Genomic DNA, 26,565 nt, shown 5'->3' with positions numbered 1-26,565 from the left:
GAAAGCTGTAACTCTGTGAGATGATTTCACAGAACACAAAGAAGTTTCTCAGAAAGCTTCTTTCTCTTTGTTATCGGAGGATATTTCCTTTGGCCCTATAGTCTTTAAAGGGATCCGATTTATCTGTTCTCCGATTCCACAGAAATAAGGCTAGCAAAGATATCCACGAAATACAGATGTAACTCTGTGAGTGGAAGTCACACATCACAGAACAGTTTCTCCGAAAGCTTCTTTCCAGATTTCATTTGAGGATATTTCCTTTTTCACCATAGCCCTCTATGGGCTTCCAAATATCACTTTGCCAATTCCACATAACTGTCTTAGCGAAAGGCTTCTTGAGGGGAAAGCTGTAACTCTGTGAGATGATTTCACAGAACACAAAGAAGTTTCTCAGAAAGCTTCTTTCTCTTTATTATCGGAGTATATTTCCTATGGCCCTATAATCTTCATAGGGATCCGAAATATCTGATCTCAGATTCCACAGAAATAAGGCTAGCAAAGAGATCCACAAAATATAGATGTAATTCTGTGAGATGAATTAACAGAACACTAAGCAGTTTCTCAGAAAGCTTCTTTCCAGATTTCATCTGAGGATAATTCCTTTTTCACCATAGCCCTCTATGGGCTTCCAAATATCACTTTGCCAATTCCACAAGAACTGTCTTAGTGAAAGGCTTCTTGAGGGGAAAGCTGTAACTCTGTGAGATGATTTCACAGAACACAAAGAAGTTTCTCAGAAAGCTTCTTTCTCTTTGTTATCGGAGGATATTTCCTTTGGCCCTATCGTCTTCAAAGGGATCCGAAATATCTGTTCTCAGATTCCACAGAAATAAGGCTACCAAAGAGATCCACGAAATACAGAAGTAACCCTGTGAGTGGAAGTCACACATCACAGAGCAGTTTCTCAGAAAGCTTCTTTCCAGATTTCATCTGAGGATATTTCCTTTTTCACCATAGCCCTCTATGGGCTTCCAAATATCACTTTGCCAATTCCACAAGAACTGTCTTAGCGAAAGGCTTCTTGAGGGGAAAGCTGTAACTCTGTGAGATGATTTCACAGAACACAAAGAAGTTTCTCAGAAAGCTTCTTTCTCTTTGTTATCGGAGGATATTTCCTTTGGCCCTATAGTCTTCAAAGGGATCCGAAATATCTGTTCTCCGATTCCACAGAAATAAGGCTAGCAAAGAGATCCACGAAATACAGATGTAACCCTGTGAGTGGAAGTCACACATCACAGAGCAGTTTCTCAGAAATCTTCTTTCCAGATTTCATCTGAGGATATTTCCTTTTTCACCATAGCCCTCTAGGGGCTTCCATATATCACTTTGCAATTCCACAAGAACTGTCTCAGCGAAAGGCTTCTTTAGGGGAAAGCTGTACCTCTGTGAGATGATTTCAAAGAACACAAAGAAGTTTCTCAGAAATTTTTTTCTCTTTGTTATCGGAGGATATTACGTTTGGCCCTGTAGTTTTCAAAGGGATCCGAAATATCTGTTCTCAGATTCCACAGAAATAACGCTAGCAAAGAGATCCACGAAATACAGATGTAACTCTGTGAGATGAATTAACAGAACACTAAGCAGTTTCTCAGAAAGCTTCTTTCCAGATTTCATCTGATTATACTTCCTTTTTCACCATAGCCCTCTATGGGCTTCCAAATATCACTTTGCCAATTCCACAAGAACTGTCTTAGCGAAAGGCTTCTTGAGGGGAAAGCTCTAACTCTGTGAGATGATTTCACAGAACACAAAGAAGTTTCTCAGAAAGCTTCTTTCTCTTTGTTATCAGAGGATATTTCCTTTGGCCCTATAGTCTTCAAAGGGATCCGAAATATCTGTTCTCAAATTCCACAGAAATAAGGCTAGCAAAGAGATCCACGAAATACAGATGTAACTCTGTGAGATGAATTAACAGAACACTAAGCAGTTTCTCAGAAAGCTTCTTTCCAGATTTCATCTGTGGATATTTCCTTTTTCGCCATAGCCCTCTATGGGCTTCCAAATATCACTTTGCCAATTCCACAAGAACTGTCTTAGCAAAAGGCTTCTTGAGGGGAAAGCTGTAACTCTGTGAGATGATTTCACAGAACACAAAGAAGTTTCTCAGATAGCTTCTTTCTCTTTGTTATCGGAGGATATTTCCTTTGGCCCTATAGACTTTAAAGGGATCCGAAATATCTGTTCTCCGATTCCACAGAAATAAGGCTAGCAAAGAGATCCACGAAATACAGATGTAACTCTGTGAGTGGAAGTCACACATCACAGAGCAGTTTCTCAGAAATTTTCTTTCCAGATTTCATCTGACGATATTTCCTTTTTCACCATAGCCCTCTATGGGCTTCCAAATATCACTTTGCCAATTCCACAAGAACTGTCTTAGCGAAAGGCTTCTTGAGGGGAAAGCTGTAACTCTGTGAGATGATTTCACAGAACACAAAGAAGTTTCTCAGAAAGCTTCTTTCTCTTTGTTATCGGAGGATATTTCCTTTGGCCCTATAGTCTTCAAAGGGATCCGAAATATCTGTTCTCAGATTCACCAGAAATAAGGCTAGCAAAGAGATCCACGAAATACAGATGTAACTCTGTGAGTGGAAGTCACACATCACAGAGCAGTTTCTCAGAAAGCTTCTTTCCAGATTTCATCTGAGGATATTTCCTTTTTCACCATAGCCTTCTATGGGCTTCCAAATATCACTTTGCCAATTCCACAAGAACTGTCTTAGCAAAAGGCTTCTTGAGGGGAAAGCTGTAACTCTGTGAGATGATTTCACAGAACACAAAGAAGTTTCTCAGAAAGCTTCTTTATCTTTATTATCGGAGGATATTTCCTTTGCCCCTATAGTCTTCATAGGGATCCGAAATATCTGTTCTCAGATTCCACAGAAATAAGGCTAGCAAACAGATCCACAAAATATAGATGTAACTCTGTGAGATGAATTAACAGAACACTAAGCAGTTTCTCAGAAAGCTTCTTTCCAGATTTCATCTGAGGATAATTCCTTTTTCATAATAGCCCTCTATGGGCTTCCAAATATCACTTTGCCAATTCCACAAGAACTGTCTTAGCGAAAGTCTTCTTGAGGGGAAAGCTGTAACTCTGTGAGATGATTTCACAGAACACAAAGACGTTTCTCAGAAAGCTTCTTTCTCTTTGTTATCGGAGGATATTTCCTTTGGCCCTATAGTCTTCAAAGGGATCCGAAATATCTGCTCTCAAATTCCACAGAAATAAGGCTAGCAAAGAGATCCACGAAATACAGGTGTAACTCTGTGTGATGAATTAACAGAACACTAAGCAGTTTCTCAGAAAGCTTTTTTACAGATTTCATCTAAGGATATTTCCTTTTTCACCATAGCCCACTATGGGCTTCCAAATATCACTTTGCCAATTCCACAAGAACAGTCTTAGCGAAAGGCTTCTTGAGGGGAAAGCTGTAACTCTGTGAGATGATTTCACAGAACACAAAGAAGTTTCTCAGAAAGCTTCTTTCTCTTTGTTATCGGAGGATATTTCCTTCGGCCCTATAGTCTTCAAAGGGATCCGAAATATCTGTTCTCAGATTCCACAGAAATAAGGCTAGCAAAGAGATCCACGAAATACAGATGTAACTATGTGAGATGAATTAACAGAACACTAAGCAGTTTCTCAGAAAGCTTCTTTCCAGATTTCATCTGAGGATATTTCCTTTTTCAACATAGCCCTCTATGAGCTTCCAAATATCACTTTGCCAATTCCTCAAGAACTGTCTTGGCGAAAGGCTTCTTGAGGGGAAAGCTGTAACTCTGTGAGATGATTTCACAGAACACAAAGAAGTTTCTCAGCAAGCTTCTTTCTCTTTGTTATCGGAGGATATTTCCTTTGGCCCTATAGTCTTCAAAGGGATCCGAAATATCTGTTCTCAAATTCCACAGAAATAAGGCTAGCAAAGAGATCCACGAAATACAGATGTAACTCTGTGAGATGAATTAACAGAACACTAAGCAGTTTCTCAGAAAGCTTCTTTCCAGATTTCATCTGAGGATATTTCCTTTTTCACCATAGCCCTCTATGGGCTTCCAAATATCACTTTGCCAATTCCACAAGAACTGTCTTAGCGAAAGGCTTCTTGAGGGAAAAGCTGTAACTCTGTGAGATGATTTCACAGAACACAAAGAAGTTTCTCAGAAAGCTTCTTTCTCTTTGTTATCGGAGGATATTTCCTTTGGCCCTATAGTCTTCAATGGGATCCGAAATATCTGTTCTCAGATTCCACAGAAATAAGGCTAGCAAAGAGATCCACGAAATACAGATGTAACTCTGTGAGATGAATTTACAGAACACTAAGCAGTTTCTCAGAAAGCTTCTTTCCATATTTCATCTGAGGATAATTCCTTTTTCACCATAGCCCTCTATGGGCTTCCAAATATCACTTTGCCAATTCCACAAGAACTGTCTTAGCGAAAGGCTTCTTGAGGGGAAAGCTGTAACTCTGTGAGATGATTTCACAGAACACAAAGAAGTTTCTCAGAAAGCTTCTTTCTCTTTGTTATCGGAGGATATTTCCTTTGGCCCTATAGTCTTCAAAGGGATCCGAAATATCTGTTCTCAGATTCCACAGAAATAAGGCTAGCACACAGATCCACGAAATACAGATGTAACTCTGTGAGATGAATTAACAGAACACTAAGCAGTTTCTCAGAAATCTTCTTTCCAGATTTCATCTGATTATACTTCCTTTTTCACCATAGCCCTCTAAGGGCTTCCAAATATCACTTTGCCAATTCCACAAGAACTGTCTTAGCGAAAGGCTTCTTGAGGGGAAAGCTGTAACTCTGTGAGATGATTTCACAGAACAAAAAGAAGTTTCTCAGAAAGCTTCTTTCTCTTTGTTATCGGAGGATATTTCCTTTGGCCCTATAGTCTTCAAAGGGATCCGAAATATCTGTTCTCCGATTCCACAGAAATAAGGCTAGCAAAGAGATCCACGAAATACAGATGTAACCCTGTGAGTGGAAGTCACACATCACAGAGCAGTTTCTCAGAAATCTTTTTTCCAGATTTCATCTGAGGATATTTCCTTTTTCACCATAGCCCTCTAGGGGCTTCCATATATCACTTTGCAATTCCACAAGAACTGTCTCAGCGAAAGGCTTCTTTAGGGGAAAGCTGTACCTCTGTGAGATGATTTCAAAGAACACAAAGAAGTTTCTCAGAAATTTTTTTCTCTTTGTTATCGGAGGATATTACGTTTGGCCCTGTAGTTTTCAAAGGGATCCGAAATATCTGTTCTCAGATTCCACAGAAATAACGCTAGCAAAGAGATCCACGAAATACAGATGTAACTCTGTGAGATGAATTAACAGAACACTAAGCAGTTTCTCAGAAAGCTTCTTTCCAGATTTCATCTGATTATACTTCCTTTTTCACCATAGCCCTCTATGGGCTTCCAAATATCACTTTGCCAATTCCACAAGAACTGTCTTAGCAAAAGGCTTCTTGAGGGGAAAGCTCTAACTCTGTGAGATGATTTCACAGAACACAAAGAAGTTTCTCAGAAAGCTTCTTTCTCTTTGTTATCAGAGGATATTTCCTTTGGCCCTATAGTCTTCAAAGGGATCCGAAATATCTGTTCTCAAATTCCACAGAAATAAGGCTAGCAAAGAGATCCACGAAATACAGATGTAACTCTGTGAGATGAATTAACAGAACACTAAGCAGTTTCTCAGAAAGCTTCTTTCCAGATTTCATCTGTGGATATTTCCTTTTTCGCCATAGCCCTCTATGGGCTTCCAAATATCACTTTGCCAATTCCACAAGAACTGTCTTAGCAAAAGGCTTCTTGAGGGGAAAGCTGTAACTCTGTGAGATGATTTCACAGAACACAAAGAAGTTTCTCAGATAGCTTCTTTCTCTTTGTTATCGGAGGATATTTCCTTTGGCCCTATAGACTTTAAAGGGATCCGAAATATCTGTTCTCCGATTCCACAGAAATAAGGCTAGCAAAGAGATCCACGAAATACAGATGTAACTCTGTGAGTGGAAGTCACACATCACAGAGCAGTTTCTCAGAAATTTTCTTTCCAGATTTCATCTGACGATATTTCCTTTTTCACCATAGCCCTCTATGGGCTTCCAAATATCACTTTGCCAATTCCACAAGAACTGTCTTAGCGAAAGGCTTCTTGAGGGGAAAGCTGTAACTCTGTGAGATGATTTCACAGAACACAAAGAAGTTTCTCAGAAAGCTTCTTTCTCTTTGTTATCGGAGGATATTTCCTTTGGCCCTATAGTCTTCAAAGGGATCCGAAATATCTGTTCTCAGATTCACCAGAAATAAGGCTAGCAAAGAGATCCACGAAATACAGATGTAACTCTGTGAGTGGAAGTCACACATCGCAGAGCAGTTTCTCAGAAAGCTTCTTTCCAGATTTCATCTGAGGATATTTCCTTTTTCACCATAGCCTTCTATGGGCTTCCAAATATCACTTTGCCAATTCCACAAGAACTGTCTTAGCAAAAGGCTTCTTGAGGGGAAAGCTGTAACTCTGTGAGATGATTTCACAGAACACAAAGACGTTTCTCAGAACGCTTCTTTCTCTTTGTTATCGGAGGATATTTCCTTTGGCCCTATAGTCTTCAAAGGGATCCGAAATATCTGCTCTCAAATTCCACAGAAATAAGGCTAGCAAAGAGATCCACGAAATACAGGTGTAACTCTGTGTGATGAATTAACAGAACACTAAGCAGTTTCTCAGAAAGCTTTTTTACAGATTTCATCTAAGGATATTTCCTTTTTCACCATAGCCCACTATGGGCTTCCAAATATCACTTTGCCAATTCCACAAGAACAGTCTTAGCGAAAGGCTTCTTGAGGGGAAAGCTGTAACTCTGTGAGATGATTTCACAGAACACAAAGAAGTTTCTCAGAAAGCTTCTTTCTCTTTGTTATCGGAGGATATTTCCTTCGGCCCTATAGTCTTCAAAGGGATCCGAAATATCTGTTCTCAGATTCCACAGAAATAAGGCTAGCAAAGAGATCCACGAAATACAGATGTAACTATGTGAGATGAATTAACAGAACACTAAGCAGTTTCTCAGAAAGCTTCTTTCCAGATTTCATCTGAGGATATTTCCTTTTTCAACATAGCCCTCTATGAGCTTCCAAATATCACTTTGCCAATTCCTCAAGAACTGTCTTGGCGAAAGGCTTCTTGAGGGGAAAGCTGTAACTCTGTGAGATGATTTCACAGAACACAAAGAAGTTTCTCAGCAAGCTTCTTTCTCTTTGTTATCGGAGGATATTTCCTTTGGCCCTATAGTCTTCAAAGGGATCCGAAATATCTGTTCTCAAATTCCACAGAAATAAGGCTAGCAAAGAGATCCACGAAATACAGATGTAACTCTGTGAGATGAATTAACAGAACACTAAGCAGTTTCTCAGAAAGCTTCTTTCCAGATTTCATCTGAGGATATTTCCTTTTTCACCATAGCCCTCTATGGGCTTCCAAATATCACTTTGCCAATTCCACAAGAACTGTCTTAGCGAAAGGCTTCTTGAGGGAAAAGCTGTAACTCTGTGAGATGATTTCACAGAACACAAAGAAGTTTCTCAGAAAGCTTCTTTCTCTTTGTTATCGGAGGATATTTCCTTTGGCCCTATAGTCTTCAATGGGATCCGAAATATCTGTTCTCAGATTCCACAGAAATAAGGCTAGCAAAGAGATCCACGAAATACAGATGTAACTCTGTGAGATGAATTTACAGAACACTAAGCAGTTTCTCAGAAAGCTTCTTTCCATATTTCATCTGAGGATAATTCCTTTTTCACCATAGCCCTCTATGGGCTTCCAAATATCACTTTGCCAATTCCACAAGAACTGTCTTAGCGAAAGGCTTCTTGAGGGGAAAGCTGTAACTCTGTGAGATGATTTCACAGAACACAAAGAAGTTTCTCAGAAAGCTTCTTTCTCTTTGTTATCGGAGGATATTTCCTTTGGCCCTATAGTCTTCAAAGGGATCCGAAATATCTGTTCTCAGATTCCACAGAAATAAGGCTAGCACACAGATCCACGAAATACAGATGTAACTCTGTGAGATGAATTAACAGAACACTAAGCAGTTTCTCAGAAATCTTCTTTCCAGATTTCATCTGATTATACTTCCTTTTTCACCATAGCCCTCTAAGGGCTTCCAAATATCACTTTGCCAATTCCACAAGAACTGTCTTAGCGAAAGGCTTCTTGAGGGGAAAGCTGTAACTCTGTGAGATGATTTCACAGAACAAAAAGAAGTTTCTCAGAAAGCTTCTTTCTCTTTGTTATCGGAGGATATTTCCTTTGGCCCTATAGTCTTCAAAGGGATCCGAAATATCTGTTCTCCGATTCCACAGAAATAAGGCTAGCAAAGAGATCCACGAAATACAGATGTAACCCTGTGAGTGGAAGTCACACATCACAGAGCAGTTTCTCAGAAATCTTCTTTCCAGATTTCATCTGAGGATATTTCCTTTTTCACCATAGCCCTCTAGGGCCTTCCATATATCACTTTGCAATTCCACAAGAACTGTCTCAGCGAAAGGCTTCTTTAGCGGAAAGCTGTACCTCTGTGAGATGATTTCAAAGAACACAAAGAAGTTTCTCAGAAATTTTTTTCTCTTTGTTATCGGAGGATATTACGTTTGGCCCTGTAGTTTTCAAAGGGATCCGAAATATCTGTTCTCAGATTCCACAGAAATAACGCTAGCAAAGAGATCCACGAAATACAGATGTAACTCTGTGAGATGAATTAAGAGAACACTAAGCAGTTTCTCAGAAAGCTTCTTTCCAGATTTCATCTGATTATACTTCCTTTTTCACCATAGCCCTCTATGGGCTTCCAAATATCACTTTGCCAATTCCACAAGAACTGTCTTAGCGAAAGGCTTCTTGAGGGGAAAGCTCTAACTCTGTGAGATGATTTCACAGAACACAAAGAAGTTTCTCAGAAAGCTTCTTTCTCTTTGTTATCAGAGGATATTTCCTTTGGCCCTATAGTCTTCAAAGGGATCCGAAATATCTGTTCTCAAATTCCACAGAAATAAGGCTAGCAAAGAGATCCACGAAATACAGATGTAACTCTGTGAGATGAATTAACAGAACACTAAGCAGTTTCTCAGAAAGCTTCTTTCCAGATTTCATCTGTGGATATTTCCTTTTTCGCCATAGCCCTCTATGGGCTTCCAAATATCACTTTGCCAATTCCACAAGAACTGTCTTAGCAAAAGGCTTCTTGAGGGGAAAGCTGTAACTCTGTGAGATGATTTCACAGAACACAAAGAAGTTTCTCAGATAGCTTCTTTCTCTTTGTTATCGGAGGATATTTCCTTTGGCCCTATAGACTTTAAAGGGATCCGAAATATCTGTTCTCCGATTCCACAGAAATAAGGCTAGCAAAGAGATCCACGAAATACAGATGTAACTCTGTGAGTGGAAGTCACACATCACAGAGCAGTTTCTCAGAAATTTTCTTTCCAGATTTCATCTGACGATATTTCCTTTTTCACCATAGCCCTCTATGGGCTTCCAAATATCACTTTGCCAATTCCACAAGAACTGTCTTAGCGAAAGGCTTCTTGAGGGGAAAGCTGTAACTCTGTGAGATGATTTCACAGAACACAAAGAAGTTTCTCAGAAAGCTTCTTTCTCTTTGTTATCGGAGGATATTTCCTTTGGCCCTATAGTCTTCAAAGGGATCCGAAATATCTGTTCTCAGATTCACCAGAAATAAGGCTAGCAAAGAGATCCACGAAATACAGATGTAACTCTGTGAGTGGAAGTCACACATCACAGAGCAGTTTCTCAGAAAGCTTCTTTCCAGATTTCATCTGAGGATATTTCCTTTTTCACCATAGCCTTCTATGGGCTTCCAAATATCACTTTGCCAATTCCACAAGAACTGTCTTAGCAAAAGGCTTCTTGAGGGGAAAGCTGTAACTCTGTGAGATGATTTCACAGAACACAAAGAAGTTTCTCAGAAAGCTTCTTTATCTTTATTATCGGAGGATATTTCCTTTGCCCCTATATTCTTCATAGGGATCCGAAATATCTGTTCTCAGATTCCACAGAAATAAGGCTAGCAAACAGATCCACAAAATATAGATGTAACTCTGTGAGATGAATTAACAGAACACTAAGCAGTTTCTCAGAAAGCTTCTTTCCAGATTTCATCTGAGGATAATTCCTTTTTCATAATAGCCCTCTATGGGCTTCCAAATATCACTTTGCCAATTCCACAAGAACTGTCTTAGCGAAAGTCTTCTTGAGGGGAAAGCTGTAACTCTGTGAGATGATTTCACAGAACACAAAGACGTTTCTCAGAAAGCTTCTTTCTCTTTGTTATCGGAGGATATTTCCTTTGGCCCTATAGTCTTCAAAGGGATCCGAAATATCTGCTCTCAAATTCCACAGAAATAAGGCTAGCAAAGAGATCCACGAAATACAGATGTAACTCTGTGTGATGAATTAACAGAACACTAAGCAGTTTCTCAGAAAGCTTTTTTACAGATTTCATCTAAGGATATTTCCTTTTTCACCATAGCCCACTATGGGCTTCCAAATATCACTTTGCCAATTCCACAAGAACAGTCTTAGCGAAAGGCTTCTTGAGGGGAAAGCTGTAACTCTGTGAGATGATTTCACAGAACACAAAGAAGTTTCTCAGAAAGCTTCTTTCTCTTTGTTATCGGAGGATATTTCCTTTGGCCCTATAGTCTTCAAAGGGATCCGAAATATCTGTTCTCAGATTCCACAGAAATAAGGCTAGCAAAGAGATCCACGAAATACAGATGTAACTATGTGAGATGAATTAACAGAACACTAAGCAGTTTCTCAGAAAGCTTCTTTCCAGATTTCATCTGAGGATATTTCCTTTTTCAACATAGCCCTCTATGAGCTTCCAAATATCACTTTGCCAATTCCTCAAGAACTGTCTTGGCGAAAGGCTTCTTGAGGGGAAAGCTGTAACTCTGTGAGATGATTTCACAGAACACAAAGAAGTTTCTCAGCAAGCTTCTTTCTCTTTGTTATCGGAGGATATTTCCTTTGGCCCTATAGTCTTCAAAGGGATCCGAAATATCTGTTCTCAAATTCCACAGAAATAAGGCTAGCAAAGAGATCCACGAAATACAGATGTAACTCTGTGAGATGAATTAACAGAACACTAAGCAGTTTCTCAGAAAGCTTCTTTCCAGATTTCATCTGAGGATATTTCCTTTTTCACCATAGCCCTCTATGGGCTTCCAAATATCACTTTGCCAATTCCACAAGAACTGTCTTAGCGAAAGGCTTCTTGAGGGAAAAGCTGTAACTCTGTGAGATGATTTCACAGAACACAAAGAAGTTTCTCAGAAAGCTTCTTTCTCTTTGTTATCGGAGGATATTTCCTTTGGCCCTATAGTCTTCAAAGGGATCCGAAATATCTGTTCTCAGATTCCACAGAAATAAGGCTAGCACACAGATCCACGAAATACAGATGTAACTCTGTGAGATGAATTAACAGAACACTAAGCAGTTTCTCAGAAATCTTCTTTCCAGATTTCATCTGATTATACTTCCTTTTTCACCATAGCCCTCTAAGGGCTTCCAAATATCACTTTGCCAATTCCACAAGAACTGTCTTAGCGAAAGGCTTCTTGAGGGGAAAGCTGTAACTCTGTGAGATGATTTCACAGAACAAAAAGAAGTTTCTCAGAAAGCTTCTTTCTCTTTGTTATCGGAGGATATTTCCTTTGGCCCTATAGTCTTCAAAGGGATCCGAAATATCTGTTCTCAGATTCCACAGAAATAAGGCTAGCAAAGAGATCCACGAAATACAGATGTAACTCTGTGAGTGGAAGTCACTCATCACAGAGCAGTTTCTCAGAAAGCTTCTTTCCAGATTTCATCTGAGGATATTTCCTTTTTCACCATAGCCCTCTATGGGCTTCCAAATATCACTTTGCCAATTCCACAAGAACTGTGTTAGCGAAAGGCTTCTTGAGGGGAAAGCTGTAACTCTGTGAGATGATTTCACAGAACACAAAGAAGTTTCTCAGAAAGCTTCTTTCTCTTTGTTATCGGAGGATATTTCCTTTGGCCCTATAGTCTTCAAAGGGATCCGAAATATCTGTTCTCAGATTCCACAGAAATAAGGCTAGCAAAGACATCCACGAAATACAGATGTAACTCTGTGAGTGGAAGTCACACATCACAGAGCAGTTTCTCAGAAAGCTTCTTTCCAGATTTCATCTGAGGATATTTCCTTTTTCACCATAGCCGTCTATGGGCTTCCAAATATCACTATGCCAATTCCACAAGAACTGTCTTAGCAAAAGGCTTCTTGAGGGGAAAGCTGTAACTCTGTGAGATGATTTCACAGAACACCAAGAAGTTTCTCAGAAAGCTTCTTTCTCTTTATTATCTGAGGATATTTCCTTTGCCCCTATAGTCTTCATAGGGATCCGAAATATCTGTTCTCAGATTCCACAGAAATAAGGCTAGCAAACAGATCCACAAAATATAGATGTAATTCTGTGATATGAATTAACAGAACACTAAGCAGTTTCTCAGAAAACTTCTTTCCAGATTTCATCTGAGGATATTTCCTTTTTCACCATAGCCCTCTATGGGCTTCCAAATATCACTTTTCCAATTCCACAAGAACTGTCTTAGCGAAAGTCTTCTTGAGGGGAAAGCTGTAACTCTGTGAGATGATTTCACAGAACACAAAGAAGTTTCTCAGAAAGCTTCTTTCTCTTTGTTATCGGAGGATATTTCCTTTGGCCCTATAGTCTTCAAAGGGATCCGAAATATCTGTTCTCAGATTCCACAGAAGTAAGTCTAGCAAAGAGATCCACGAAATACAGATGTAACTCTGTGAGATGAATTAACAGAACACCAAGCAGTTTCTCAGAAAGCTTCTTTCCAGATTTCATCTGAGGATATTTCCTTTTTCACCATAGCCCTCTATGGGCTTCCAAATATCACTTTGCCAATTCCACAAGAACTGTCTTAGCGAAAGGCTTCTTGAGGGGAAAGCTGTAACTCTGTGAGATGATTTCGCAGAACACAAAGAAGTTTCTCAGAAAGCTTCTTTCTCTTTGTTATCGGAGGATATTTCCTTTGGCCCTATAGTCTTCAAAGGGATCCGAAATATCTGTTCTCAGGTTCCACAGAAATAAGTCTAGCAAAGAGATCCACGAAATACAGATGTAACTCTGTGAGATGAATTAACAGAACACTAAGCAGTTTCTCAGAAAGCTTCTTTCCAGATTTCATCTGAGGATAATTCCTTTTTCACAATAGCCCTCTATGGGCTTCCAAATATCACTTTGCCAATTCCACAAGAACTGTCTTAGCGAAAGGCTTCTTGAGGGGAAAGCTGTAACTCTGTGAGATGATTTCACAGAACACAAAGAAGTTTCTCAGAAAGCTTCTTTCTCTTTGTTATCGGAGGATATTTCCTTTGGCCCTATAGTCTTCAAAGGGATCCGAAATATCTGCTCTCAAATTCCACAGAAATAAGGCTAGCAAAGAGATCCACGAAATACAGATGTAACTCTGTGAGATGAATTAACAGAACACTAAGCAGTTTCTCAGAAAGCTTTTTTACAGATTTCATCTAAGGATATTTCCTTTTTCACCATAGCCCACTATGGGCTTCCAAATATCACTTTGCCAATTCCACAAGAACTGTCTTAGCGAAAGGCTTCTTGAGGGGAAAGCTGTAACTCTGTGAGATGATTTCACAGAACACAAAGAAGTTTCTCAGAAAGCTTCTTTTTCTTTGTTATCGGAGGATATTTCCTTCGGCCCTATAGTCTTCAAAGGGATCCGAAATATCTGTTCTCAGATTCCACAGAAATAAGGCTAGCAAATAGAACCACGAAATACAGATGTAACTCTGTGAGTGGAAGTCACACATCACAGAGCAGTTTCTCAGAAAGCTTCTTTCCAGGTTTCATCTGAGGATATTTCCTTTTTCACCATAGCCCTCGATGGGCTTCCAAATATCACTTTGCCAATTCCACAAGAACTGTCTTGGCGAAAGTCTTCTTGAGGGGAAAGCTGTAACTCTGTGAGATGATTTCACAGAACACAAAGAAGTTTCTCAGAAAGCTTCTTTCTCTTTGTTATCGGAGGATATTTCCTTTGGCCCTATAGTCTTCAAAGTGATCCGAAATATCTGTTCTCAGATTCCACAGAAATAAGTCTAGCAAAGAGATGCACGAAATACAGATGTAACTCTGTGAGTGGAAGTCACACATCACAGAGCAGTTTCTCAGAAAGCTTCTTTCCAGATTTCATCTGAGGATATTTCCTTTTTCACCATAGCCCTCTAGGGGCTTCCAAATATCACTTTGCAATTCCACAAGAACTGTCTCAGCGAGAGGCTTCTTTAGGGGAAAGCTGTACCTCGGTGAGATGATTTCAAAGAACACAAAGAAGTTTCTCAGAAAGCTTTTTCTCTTTGTTATCGGAGGATATTACCTTTGGCCCTGTAGTTTTCAAAGGAATCCGAAATATCTGTTCTCAGATTCCACAGAAATAAGGCTAGCAAAGAGATCCACGAAATACAGATGTAACTCTGTGAGATGAATTAACAGAACACTCAGCAGTTTCTCAGAAAGCTTCTTTCCAGATTTCATCTGAGGATAATTCCTTTTTCACCATAGCCCTCTATGGGATTCCAAATATCACTTTGCCAATTCCACAAGAACTGTCTTAGCGAAAGGCTTCTTGAGGGGAAAGCTGTAACACTGTGAGATGATTTCACAGAACACAAAGAAGTTTCTCAGAAAGCTTCTTTCTCTTTGTTATCGGAGGATATTTCCTTTGGTCCTATAGTCTTCAAACGGATCCGAAATATCTGCTCTCAGATTCCACAGAAATAAGGCTAGCAAAAAGATCCACGAAATACAGATGTAGCTCTGTGAGATGAATTAACAGAACACTAAGCAGTTTCTCAGAAAGCTTCTTTACAGATTTCATCTAAGGATATTTCCTTTTTCACCATAGCCCTCTATGGGCTTCCAAATATCACTTTGCCAATTCCACAAGAACTGTCTTAGCGAAAGGCTTCTTGAGGGGAAACCTGTAACTCTGTGAGATGATTTCACAGAACACAAAGAAGTTTCTCAGAAAGCTTCTTTCTCTTTGTTATCGGAGGATATTTCCTTTGGCCCTATCGTCTTCAAAGGGATCCGAAATATCTGTTCTCAGATTCCACAGAAATAAGGCTAGCAAAGAGATCCACGAAAGACAGATGTAAACCTGTGAGTGGAAGTCACACATCACAGAGCAGTTTCTTAGAAAGCTTCTTTCCAGATTTCATCTGAGGATATTTCCTTTTTCACCATAGCCCTGTATGGGCTTCCAAATATCACTTTGCCAATTCCACAAGAACTGTCTTCGCGAAAGGCTTCTTGAGGGGAAAGCTGTAACTCTGTGAGATGATTTCACAGAACACAAAGAAGTTTCTCAGAAAGCTTCTTTCTCTCTGTTATCGGAGGATATTTCCTTTGGCCCTATAGTCTTCAAAGAGATCCGAAATATCTGTTCTCAGATTCCACAGAAATAAGGCTAGCAAAGAGATCCACGAAATACAGATGTAACTCTGTGAGATGAATTAACAGAACACTAAGCAGTTTCTCAGAAAGCTTCTTTCCAGATTTCATCTGAGGATATTTCCTTTTTCAACATAGCCCTCTATGGGCTTCCAAATATCTCTTTGCCAATTCCACAAGAACTGTCTTGGCGAAAGGCTTCTTGAGCGGAAAGCTGTAACTCTGTGAGATGATTTCACAGAACACAAAGAAGTTTCTCAGAAAGCTTCTTTCTCTTTGTTATCGGAGGTTATTTCCTTTGGTCCTATAGTCTTCAAAGGGATCCGAAATATCAGTTCTCAGATTCCACAGAAATAAGTCTAGCAAAGAGATCCACGAAATACAGATGTAACTCTGTGAGTGGAAGTCACACATCACAGAGCAGTTTCTCAGAAAGCTTCTTTCCAGATTTCATCTGAGGATATTTCCTTTTTCACCATAGCCCTCTAGGGGCTTCCAAATATCACTTTGCAATTCCACAAGAACTGTCTCAGCGAAAGGCTTCTTTAGGGGAAAGCTGTACCTCTGTGAGATGATTTCAAAGAACACAAAGAAGTTTCTCAGAAAGCTTTTTTCTCTTTGTTATCGGAGGATATTACCTTAGGCCCTGTAGTTTTCAAAGGAATCCGTAATATCTGTTCTCAGATTCCACAGAAATAAGGCTAGCAAAGAGATCCACGAAATAGAGATGTAACTCTGTGAGATGAATTAACAGAACTCTAAGCAGTTTCTCAGAAAGCTTCTTTCCAGATTTCATCTGATAATACTTCCTTTTTCACCATAGCCCTCTATGGGCTTCCAAATATCACTTTGCCAATTCCACAAGAACTGTCTTAGCGATAGGCTTCTTGAGGGGAAAGCTGTAACTCTGTGAGATGATTTCACAGAACACAAAGAAGTTTCTCAGAAAGCTTCTTTCTCTTTGTTATCGGAGGATATTTCCTTTGGCCCTATCGTCTTCAAAGGGATCCGAAATATCTGTTCTCAAATTCCACAGAAATAAGGCTAGCAAAGAGATACACGAAATACAGATGTAACTCTGTGAGATGAATTAACAGAACACTAAGCAGTTTCTCAGAAAGCTTCTTTCCAGATTTCATCTGAGGATATTTCCTTTTTTCACCATAGCCCTCTATGGGCTTCCAAATATCACTTTGCCAATTCCACAAGAACTGTCTTAGCGAAAGGCTTCTTGAGGGGAAAGCTGTAACTCTGTGAGATGATTTCACAGAACACAAAGAAGTTTCTCAGAAAGCTTCTTTCTCTTTGTTATCGGAGGATATTTCCTTTGGCCCTATAGTCTTTAAAGGGATCCGATTTATCTGTTCTCCGATTCCACAGAAATAAGGCTAGCAAAGATATCCACGAAATACAGATGTAACTCTGTGAGTGGAAGTCACACATCACAGAACAGTTTCTCCGAAAGCTTCTTTCCAGATTTCATTTGAGGATATTTCCTTTTTCACCATAGCCCTCTATGGGCTTCCAAATATCACTTTGCCAATTCCACATAACTGTCTTAGCGAAAGGCTTCTTGAGGGGAAAGCTGTAACTCAGTGAGATGATTTCACAGAACACAAAGAAGTTTCTCAGAAAGCTTCTTTCTCTTTATTATCGGAGTATATTTCCTTTGGCCCTATAATCTTCATAGGGATCCGAAATATCTGATCTCAGATTCCACAGAAATAAGGCTAGCAAGGAGATCCACAAAATATAGATGTAATTCTGTGAGATGAATTAACAGAACACTAAGCAGTTTCTCAGAAAGCTTCTTTCCAGATTTCATCTGAGGATAATTCCTTTTTCACCATAGCCCTCTATGGGCTTCCAAATATCACTTTGCCAATTCCACAAGAACTGTCTTAGTGAAAGGCTTCTTGAGGGGAAAGCTGTAACTCTGTGAGATGATTTCACAGAACACAAAGAAGTTTCTCAGAAAGCTTCTTTCTCTTTGTTATCGGAGGATATTTCCTTTGGCCCTATCGTCTTCAAAGGCATCCGAAATATCTGTTCTCAGATTCCACAGAAATAAGGCTACCAAAGAGATCCACGAAATACAGAAGTAACCCTGTGAGTGGAAGTCACACATCACAGAGCAGTTTCTCAGAAAGCTTCTTTCCAGATTTCATCTGAGGATATTTCCTTTTTCAGCATAGCCCTCTATGGGCTTCCAAATATCACTTTGCCAATTCCACAAGAACGGTCTTAGCGAAAGGCTTCTTGAGGGGAAAGCTGTAACTCTGTGAGATGATTTCACAGAACACAAAGAAGTTTCTCAGAAAGCTTCTTTCTCTTTGTTATCGGAGGATATTTCCTTTGGCCCTATAGTCTTCAAAGGGATCCGAAATATCTGTTCTCCGATTCCACAGAAATAAGGCTAGCAAAGAGATCCACGAAATACAGATGTAACCCTGTGAGTGGAAGTCACACATCACAGAGCAGTTTCTCAGAAATCTTCTTTCCAGATTTCATCTGAGGATATTTCCTTTTTCACCATAGCCCTCTAGGGGCTTCCATATATCACTTTGCAATTCCACAAGAACTGTCTCAGCGAAAGGCTTCTTTAGGGGAAAGCTGTACCTCTGTGAGATGATTTCAAAGAACACAAAGAAGTTTCTCAGAAAGTTTTTTTCTCTTTGTTATCGGAGGATATTACGTTTGGCCCTGTAGTTTTCAAAGTGATCCGAAATATCTGTTCTCAGATTCCACAGAAATAACGCTAGCAAAGAGATCCACGAAATACAGATGTAACTCTGTGAGATGAATTAACAGAACACTAAGCAGTTTCTCAGAAAGCTTCTTTCCAGATTTCATCTGATTATACTTCCTTTTTCACCATAGCCCTCTATGGGCTTCCAAATATCACATTGCCAATTCCACAAGAACTGTCTTAGCGAAAGGCTTCTTGAGGGGAAAGCTCTAACTCTGTGAGATGATTTCACAGAACACAAAGAAGTTTCTCAGAAAGCTTCTTTCTCTTTGTTATCGGAGGATATTTCCTTTGGCCCTATAGTCTTGAAAGGGATCCGAAATATCTGTTCTCAGATTCCACAGAAATAAGGCTAGCAAAGAGATCCACGAAATACAGATGTAACTCTGTGAGATGAATTAACAGAACACTAAGCAGTTTCTTAGTAAGCTTCTTTCCAGATTTCATCTGAGGATATTTCCTTTTTCACCATATCCGTCTATAGGCTTCCAAATATCACTTTGCCAATTCCACAAGAACTGTCTTAGCGAATGGCTTCTGGAGGGGAAAGCTGTAACTCTGTGAGATGATTTCAAAGAACACTAAGAAGTTTCTCAGAAAGCTTCTTTCTCTTTGTTATCGGAAGATATTTCCTTTGGCCCTATAGTCTTCAAAGGGATCCGAAATATCTGTTCTCAGATTCCACAGAAATAAGGCTAGCAAAGAGATCCACGAAATACAGATGTAACTCTGTGAGATGAATTAACAGAACACTAAGCAGTTTCTCAGAAGGCTTCTTTCCAGATTTCATCTGAGGATATTTCCTTTTTCACCATAGCCCTCGATGGGCTTCCAAATATGACTTTGCCAATTCCACAAGAACTGTCTTAGCGAAAGGCTTCTTGAGGGGAAAGCTGTAACTCTGTGAGATGATTTCACAGAACACAAAGAAGTTTTTCAGAAAGCTGCTTTCTCTTTGTTATCGGAGGATATTTCCTTTGGCCCTATAGTCTTCAAAGGGATCCGCAATATCTGTTCTCAGATTCCACAGAAATAAGGCTAGCAAAGAGATCCACGAAATACAGATGTAACTCTGTGAGTGGAAGTCACACATCACAGAGCAGTTTCTCAGAAAGCTTCTTTCCAGATTTCATCTGAGGATATTTCCCTTTTCACCATAGCCCTCTATGGGCTTCCAAATATCACTTTGCCAGTTCCACAAGAACTGTCTTAGCGAAAGGCTTCTTGAGGGGAAAGCTGTAACTCTGTGAGATGATTTCACAGAACACAAAGAAATTTCTCAGAAAGCTTCTTTCTCTTTGTTATCGGAGGATATTTCCTTTGGCCCTATAGTCTTCAAAGGGATCCGAAATATCTGTTCTCAGATTCCACAGAAATAAGGCTAGCAAAGAGATCCACGAAATACAGATGTAACTCTGTGAGATGAATTAACAGAACACTAAGCAGTTTCTCAGAAAGCTTCTTTCTCTTTGTTATCAGAGGATATTTCCTTTGGCCCTATAGTCTTCAAAGGGATCCGAAATATCTGTTCTCAGATTCCACAGAAATAAGGCTAGCAAAGAGATCCACGAAATACAGATGTAACTCTGTGAGATGAATTAACAGAACACTAAGCAGTTTCTCAGAAAGCTTCTTTCCAGATTTCATCTGAGGATATTTCCTTTTTCACCAAAGCCCTCTATGGGCTTCCAAATATCACTTTGTCAATTCCACAAGAACTGTCTTAGCGAAAGGCTTCTTGAGGGGAAAGCTGTAACTCTGTGAGATGATTTCACAGAACACAAAGAAGTTTCTCAGAAAGCTTCTTTCTCTTTGTTATCGGAGGATATTACCTTTGGCCCTATAGTCTTCAAAGGGATCCGAAATATCTGCCGTCAGATTCCACAGAAATAAGGCTAGCAAAGAGATCCACGAAATACAGATGTAACTCTGTGAGATGAATTAACAGAACACTAAGCAGTTTCTCAGAAAGCTTTTTTCCAGATTTCATCTGAGGATATTTCCTTTTTCAACATAGCCCTCTATGGGCTTCCAAATATCACTTTGCCAATTCCACAAGAACTGTCTTAGCGAACGGCTTCTCGAGGGGAAAGCTGTAACTCTGTGAGATAATTTCACAGAACACAAAGGAGTTTCTCAGAAAGCTTCTTTCTCTTTGTTATCGGAGGTATTTCCTTTGCCCCTATAGACTTCAAAGGGATCAGAAATATCTGTTCTCAGATTCCACAGAAATAAAGCTAGCAAAGAGATCCACAAAATATAGATGTAACTCTGTGAGATGAATTAACAGAACACTAAGCAGTTTCTCAGAAAGCTTCTTTCCAGATTTCATCTGAAGATATTTCCTTTTTCACCATAGCCCTCTATGGGCTTCCAAATATCACTTTGCCAATTCCACAAGAACTGTCTCAGCGAAAGGCTTCTTAAGGGGAAAGCTGTAACTCTGTGAGATGATTTCACAGAACACAAAGAAGTTTCTCAGAAAGCTTCTTTCTCTTTGTAATCGGAGGATATTTCCTTTGGCCCTATAGTCTTCAAAGGGATCCGAAATATCTGTTCTCAGATTCCACAGAAATAAGGCTAGCAAAGAGATCCACGAAATACAGATGTAACTCTGTGAGTGGAAGTCACACATCACAGAGCAGTTTCTCAGAAAGCTTCTTTCCAGATTTCATCTGAGGATATTTCCTTTTTCACCATAGCCCTCGATGGGCTTCCAAATATCACTTTGCCAATTCCACAAGAACTGTCTTAGCGAAAGTCTTCTTGAAGGGAAAGCTGTAACTCTGTGAGATGATTTCACAGAACACAAAGAAATTTCTCAGAAAGCTTCTTTCTCTTTGTTATCGGAGGATATTTCCTTTGCCCCTATAGTCTTCATAGGGATCCAAAATATCTGTTCTCAGATTCCACAAAAATAAGGCTAGCAAAGAGATCCACGAAATACAGATGTAACTCTGTGAGATGAATTAACAGAACACTAAGCAGTTTCTCAGAAAGCTTCTTTCCAGATTTCATCTGAGGATATTTCCTTTTTCACCATAGCCCTCTAAGGGCTTCCAAATATCACTTTGCCAATTCCACAAGAACTGTCGTAGCGAAAGGCTTCTTGAGGGGAAAGCTGTAACTCTGTGAGATGATTTCACAGAACACAAAGAAGTTTCTCAGAAAGCTTCTTTCTCTTTGTTATCGGAGGATATTTCCTTTGGCCCTATAGTCTTCTAAGGGATCCGAAACATCTGTTCTCAGATTCCACAGAAATAAGGCTAGCAAAGAGATCCACGAAATACAGATGTAACTCTGTGAGTGGAAGTCTCATATGACAGAGCAGTTTCTCAGAAAGCTTCTTTCGAGATTTCATCTGAGGATATTTCCTTTTTCACCATAGCCCTCGATGGGCTTCCAAATATCACTTTGCCAATTCCACAAGAACTGTCTTAGCGAAAGGCTTCTTGAGGGGAAAGCTGTAACTCTGTGAGATGATTTCACAGAACACAAAGAAGTTTCTCAGAAAGTTTCTTTCTCTTTGTTATCGGAGGATATTTCCTTTGCCCCTTTAATCTTCATATGGATCCGAAATATCTGTTCTCAGATTCCACAGAAATTAGGCTAGCAATGAGATCCACAAAATATAGATGTAATTCTGTGAGATGAATTAACAGAACACTCAGCAGTTTCTCAGAAAGCTTCTTTCCAGATTTCATCTGAGGATATTTCCTTTTTCACCATAGCCCTCTATGGGCTTCCAAATATCACTTTGCCAATTGCACATGAACTGTCTTAGCGAAAGGCTTCTTGAGGGGAAAGCTGTAACTCTGTGAGATGATTTCACAGAACACAAAGAAGTTTCTCAGAAAGCTTCTTTCTCTTTGTTATCGGAGGTTATTTCCTTTGGCCCTATAGTCTTTAGAGGGAACCGAAATATCTGTTCTCATATTCCAGAGAAATAAGGCTAACAAAGAGATCCACGAAATACCGATGCAACTCTGTGAGAAGAACTAACAGAACACTCAGCAGTTTCTCAGAAAGCTTCTTTCCAGATTTCATCTGAGGATATTTCCTTTTTCACCATAGCCCTCTAAGGGCTTCCAAATATCACTTTGCCAATTCCACAAGAACTGTCTTAGCGAAAGGCTTCTTGAGGGGAAAGCTGTAACTCTGTGAGATGATTTAACAGAACACAAAGAAGTTTCTCAGAAAGTTTCTTTTTCTTTGTTATCGGAGGATGTTTTCTTTGGCCCTATAGTCTTCAAAGGGATCCGAAATATCTGCTCTCAGATTCCACAGAAATAAGGCTAGCAAAGAGATCCACGAAATACAGATGTAACTCTGTGAGATGAATTAACAGAACACTAAGCAGTTTCTCAGAAAGCTTCTTTCCAGATTTCATCTGAGGATATTTCCTTTTTCACCATAGCCCTCGATGGGCTTCCAAATATCACTTTGCCAATTCCACAAGAACTGTCTTGGCGAAAGGCTTCTTGAGGGGAAAGCTGTAACTCTGTGAGATGATTTCACAGAACACAAAGAAGTTTCTCAGAAAGCTTCTTTCTCTTTGTTATCGGAGGATATTTCCTTTGGCCCTATAGTCTTCAAAGTGATCCGAAATATCTGTTCTCAGATTCCACAGAAATAAGGCTAGCAAAAAGATGCACGAAATACAGATGTAACTCTGTGAGATGAATTAACAGAACACTAAGCAGTTTCTCAGAAAGCTTCTTTACAGATTTCATCTAAGGATATTTCCTTTTTCACCATAGCCCTCTATGGGCTTCCAAATATCACTTTGCCAATTCCACAAGAACTGTCTTAGCGAAAGGCTTCTTGAGGGGAAACCTGTAACTCTGTGAGATGATTTCACAGAACACAAAGAAGTTTCTCAGAAAGCTTCTTTCTCTTTGTTATCGGAGGATATTTCCTTTGGCCCTATCGTCTTCAAAGGGATCCGAAATATCTGTTCTCAGATTCCACAGAAATAAGGCTAGCAAAGAGATCCACGAAAGACAGATGTAAACCTGTGAGTGGAAGTCACACATCACAGAGCAGTTTCTTAGAAAGCTTCTTTCCAGATTTCATCTGAGGATATTTCCTTTTTCACCATAGCCCTGTATGGGCTTCCAAATATCACTTTGCCAATTCCACAAGAACTGTCTTCGCGAAAGGCTTCTTGAGGGGAAAGCTGTAACTCTGTGAGATGATTTCACAGAACACAAAGAAGTTTCTCAGAAAGCTTCTTTCTCTCTGTTATCGGAGGATATTTCCTTTGGCCCTATAGTCTTCAAAGAGATCCGAAATATCTGTTCTCAGATTCCACAGAAATAAGGCTAGCAAAGAGATCCACGAAATACAGATGTAACTCTGTGAGATGAATTAACAGAACACTAAGCAGTTTCTCAGAAAGCTTCTTTCCAGATTTCATCTGAGGATATTTCCTTTTTCAACATAGCCCTCTATGGGCTTCCAAATATCTCTTTGCCAATTCCACAAGAACTGTCTTGGCGAAAGGCTTCTTGAGCGGAAAGCTGTAACTCTGTGAGATGATTTCACAGAACACAAAGAAGTTTCTCAGAAAGCTTCTTTCTCTTTGTTATCGGAGGTTATTTCCTTTGGTCCTATAGTCTTCAAAGGGATCCGAAATATCAGTTCTCAGATTCCACAGAAATAAGTCTAGCAAAGAGATCCACGAAATACAGATGTAACTCTGTGAGTGGAAGTCACACATCACAGAGCAGTTTCTCAGAAAGCTTCTTTCCAGATTTCATCTGAGGATATTTCCTTTTTCACCATAGCCCTCTAGGGGCTTCCAAATATCACTTTGCAATTCCACAAGAACTGTCTCAGCGAAAGGCTTCTTTAGGGGAAAGCTGTACCTCTGTGAGATGATTTCAAAGAACACAAAGAAGTTTCTCAGAAAGCTTTTTTCTCTTTGTTATCGGAGGATATTACCTTAGGCCCTGTAGTTTTCAAAGGAATCCGTAATATCTGTTCTCAGATTCCACAGAAATAAGGCTAGCAAAGAGATCCACGAAATAGAGATGTAACTCTGTGAGATGAATTAACAGAACTCTAAGCAGTTTCTCAGAAAGCTTCTTTCCAGATTTCATCTGATAATACTTCCTTTTTCACCATAGCCCTCTATGGGCTTCCAAATATCACTTTGCCAATTCCACAAGAACTGTCTTAGCGATAGGCTTCTTGAGGGGAAAGCTGTAACTCTGTGAGATGATTTCACAGAACACAAAGAAGTTTCTCAGAAAGCTTCTTTCTCTTTGTTATCGGAGGATATTTCCTTTGGCCCTATCGTCTTCAAAGGGATCCGAAATATCTGTTCTCAAATTCCACAGAAATAAGGCTAGCAAAGAGATACACGAAATACAGATGTAACTCTGTGAGATGAATTAACAGAACACTAAGCAGTTTCTCAGAAAGCTTCTTTCCAGATTTCATCTGAGGATATTTCCTTTTTTCACCATAGCCCTCTATGGGCTTCCAAATATCACTTTGCCAATTCCACAAGAACTGTCTTAGCGAAAGGCTTCTTGAGGGGAAAGCTGTAACTCTGTGAGATGATTTCACAGAACACAAAGAAGTTTCTCAGAAAGCTTCTTTCTCTTTGTTATCGGAGGATATTTCCTTTGGCCCTATAGTCTTTAAAGGGATCCGATTTATCTGTTCTCCGATTCCACAGAAATAAGGCTAGCAAAGATATCCACGAAATACAGATGTAACTCTGTGAGTGGAAGTCACACATCACAGAACAGTTTCTCCGAAAGCTTCTTTCCAGATTTCATTTGAGGATATTTCCTTTTTCACCATAGCCCTCTATGGGCTTCCAAATATCACTTTGCCAATTCCACATAACTGTCTTAGCGAAAGGCTTCTTGAGGGGAAAGCTGTAACTCAGTGAGATGATTTCACAGAACACAAAGAAGTTTCTCAGAAAGCTTCTTTCTCTTTATTATCGGAGTATATTTCCTTTGGCCCTATAATCTTCATAGGGATCCGAAATATCTGATCTCAGATTCCACAGAAATAAGGCTAGCAAGGAGATCCACAAAATATAGATGTAATTCTGTGAGATGAATTAACAGAACACTAAGCAGTTTCTCAGAAAGCTTCTTTCCAGATTTCATCTGAGGATAATTCCTTTTTCACCATAGCCCTCTATGGGCTTCCAAATATCACTTTGCCAATTCCACAAGAACTGTCTTAGTGAAAGGCTTCTTGAGGGGAAAGCTGTAACTCTGTGAGATGATTTCACAGAACACAAAGAAGTTTCTCAGAAAGCTTCTTTCTCTTTGTTATCGGAGGATATTTCCTTTGGCCCTATCGTCTTCAAAGGCATCCGAAATATCTGTTCTCAGATTCCACAGAAATAAGGCTACCAAAGAGATCCACGAAATACAGAAGTAACCCTGTGAGTGGAAGTCACACATCACAGAGCAGTTTCTCAGAAAGCTTCTTTCCAGATTTCATCTGAGGATATTTCCTTTTTCAGCATAGCCCTCTATGGGCTTAAAATATCACTTTGCCAATTCCACAAGAACGGTCTTAGCGAAAGGCTTCTTGAGGGGAAAGCTGTAACTCTGTGAGATGATTTCACAGAACACAAAGAAGTTTCTCAGAAAGCTTCTTTCTCTTTGTTATCGGAGGATATTTCCTTTGGCCCTATAGTCTTCAAAGGGATCCGAAATATCTGTTCTCCGATTCCACAGAAATAAGGCTAGCAAAGAGATCCACGAAATACAGATGTAACCCTGTGAGTGGAAGTCACACATCACAGAGCAGTTTCTCAGAAATCTTCTTTCCAGATTTCATCTGAGGATATTTCCTTTTTCACCATAGCCCTCTAGGGGCTTCCATATATCACTTTGCAATTCCACAAGAACTGTCTCAGCGAAAGGCTTCTTTAGGGGAAAGCTGTACCTCTGTGAGATGATTTCAAAGAACACAAAGAAGTTTCTCAGAAAGTTTTTTTCTCTTTGTTATCGGAGGATATTACGTTTGGCCCTGTAGTTTTCAAAGTGATCCGAAATATCTGTTCTCAGATTCCACAGAAATAACGCTAGCAAAGAGATCCACGAAATACAGATGTAACTCTGTGAGATGAATTAACAGAACACTAAGCAGTTTCTCAGAAAGCTTCTTTCCAGATTTCATCTGATTATACTTCCTTTTTCACCATAGCCCTCTATGGGCTTCCAAATATCACATTGCCAATTCCACAAGAACTGTCTTAGCGAAAGGCTTCTTGAG

This window comes from Macaca nemestrina, chromosome 20, assembly GCF_043159975.1.
Source record: "Macaca nemestrina isolate mMacNem1 chromosome 20, mMacNem.hap1, whole genome shotgun sequence".
In the NCBI taxonomy this organism is placed as follows: Eukaryota; Metazoa; Chordata; class Mammalia; order Primates; family Cercopithecidae; genus Macaca; species Macaca nemestrina.
The sequence above is the reverse complement of the archived record's forward strand: the minus strand, read 5'-3'. Positions refer to the sequence as shown.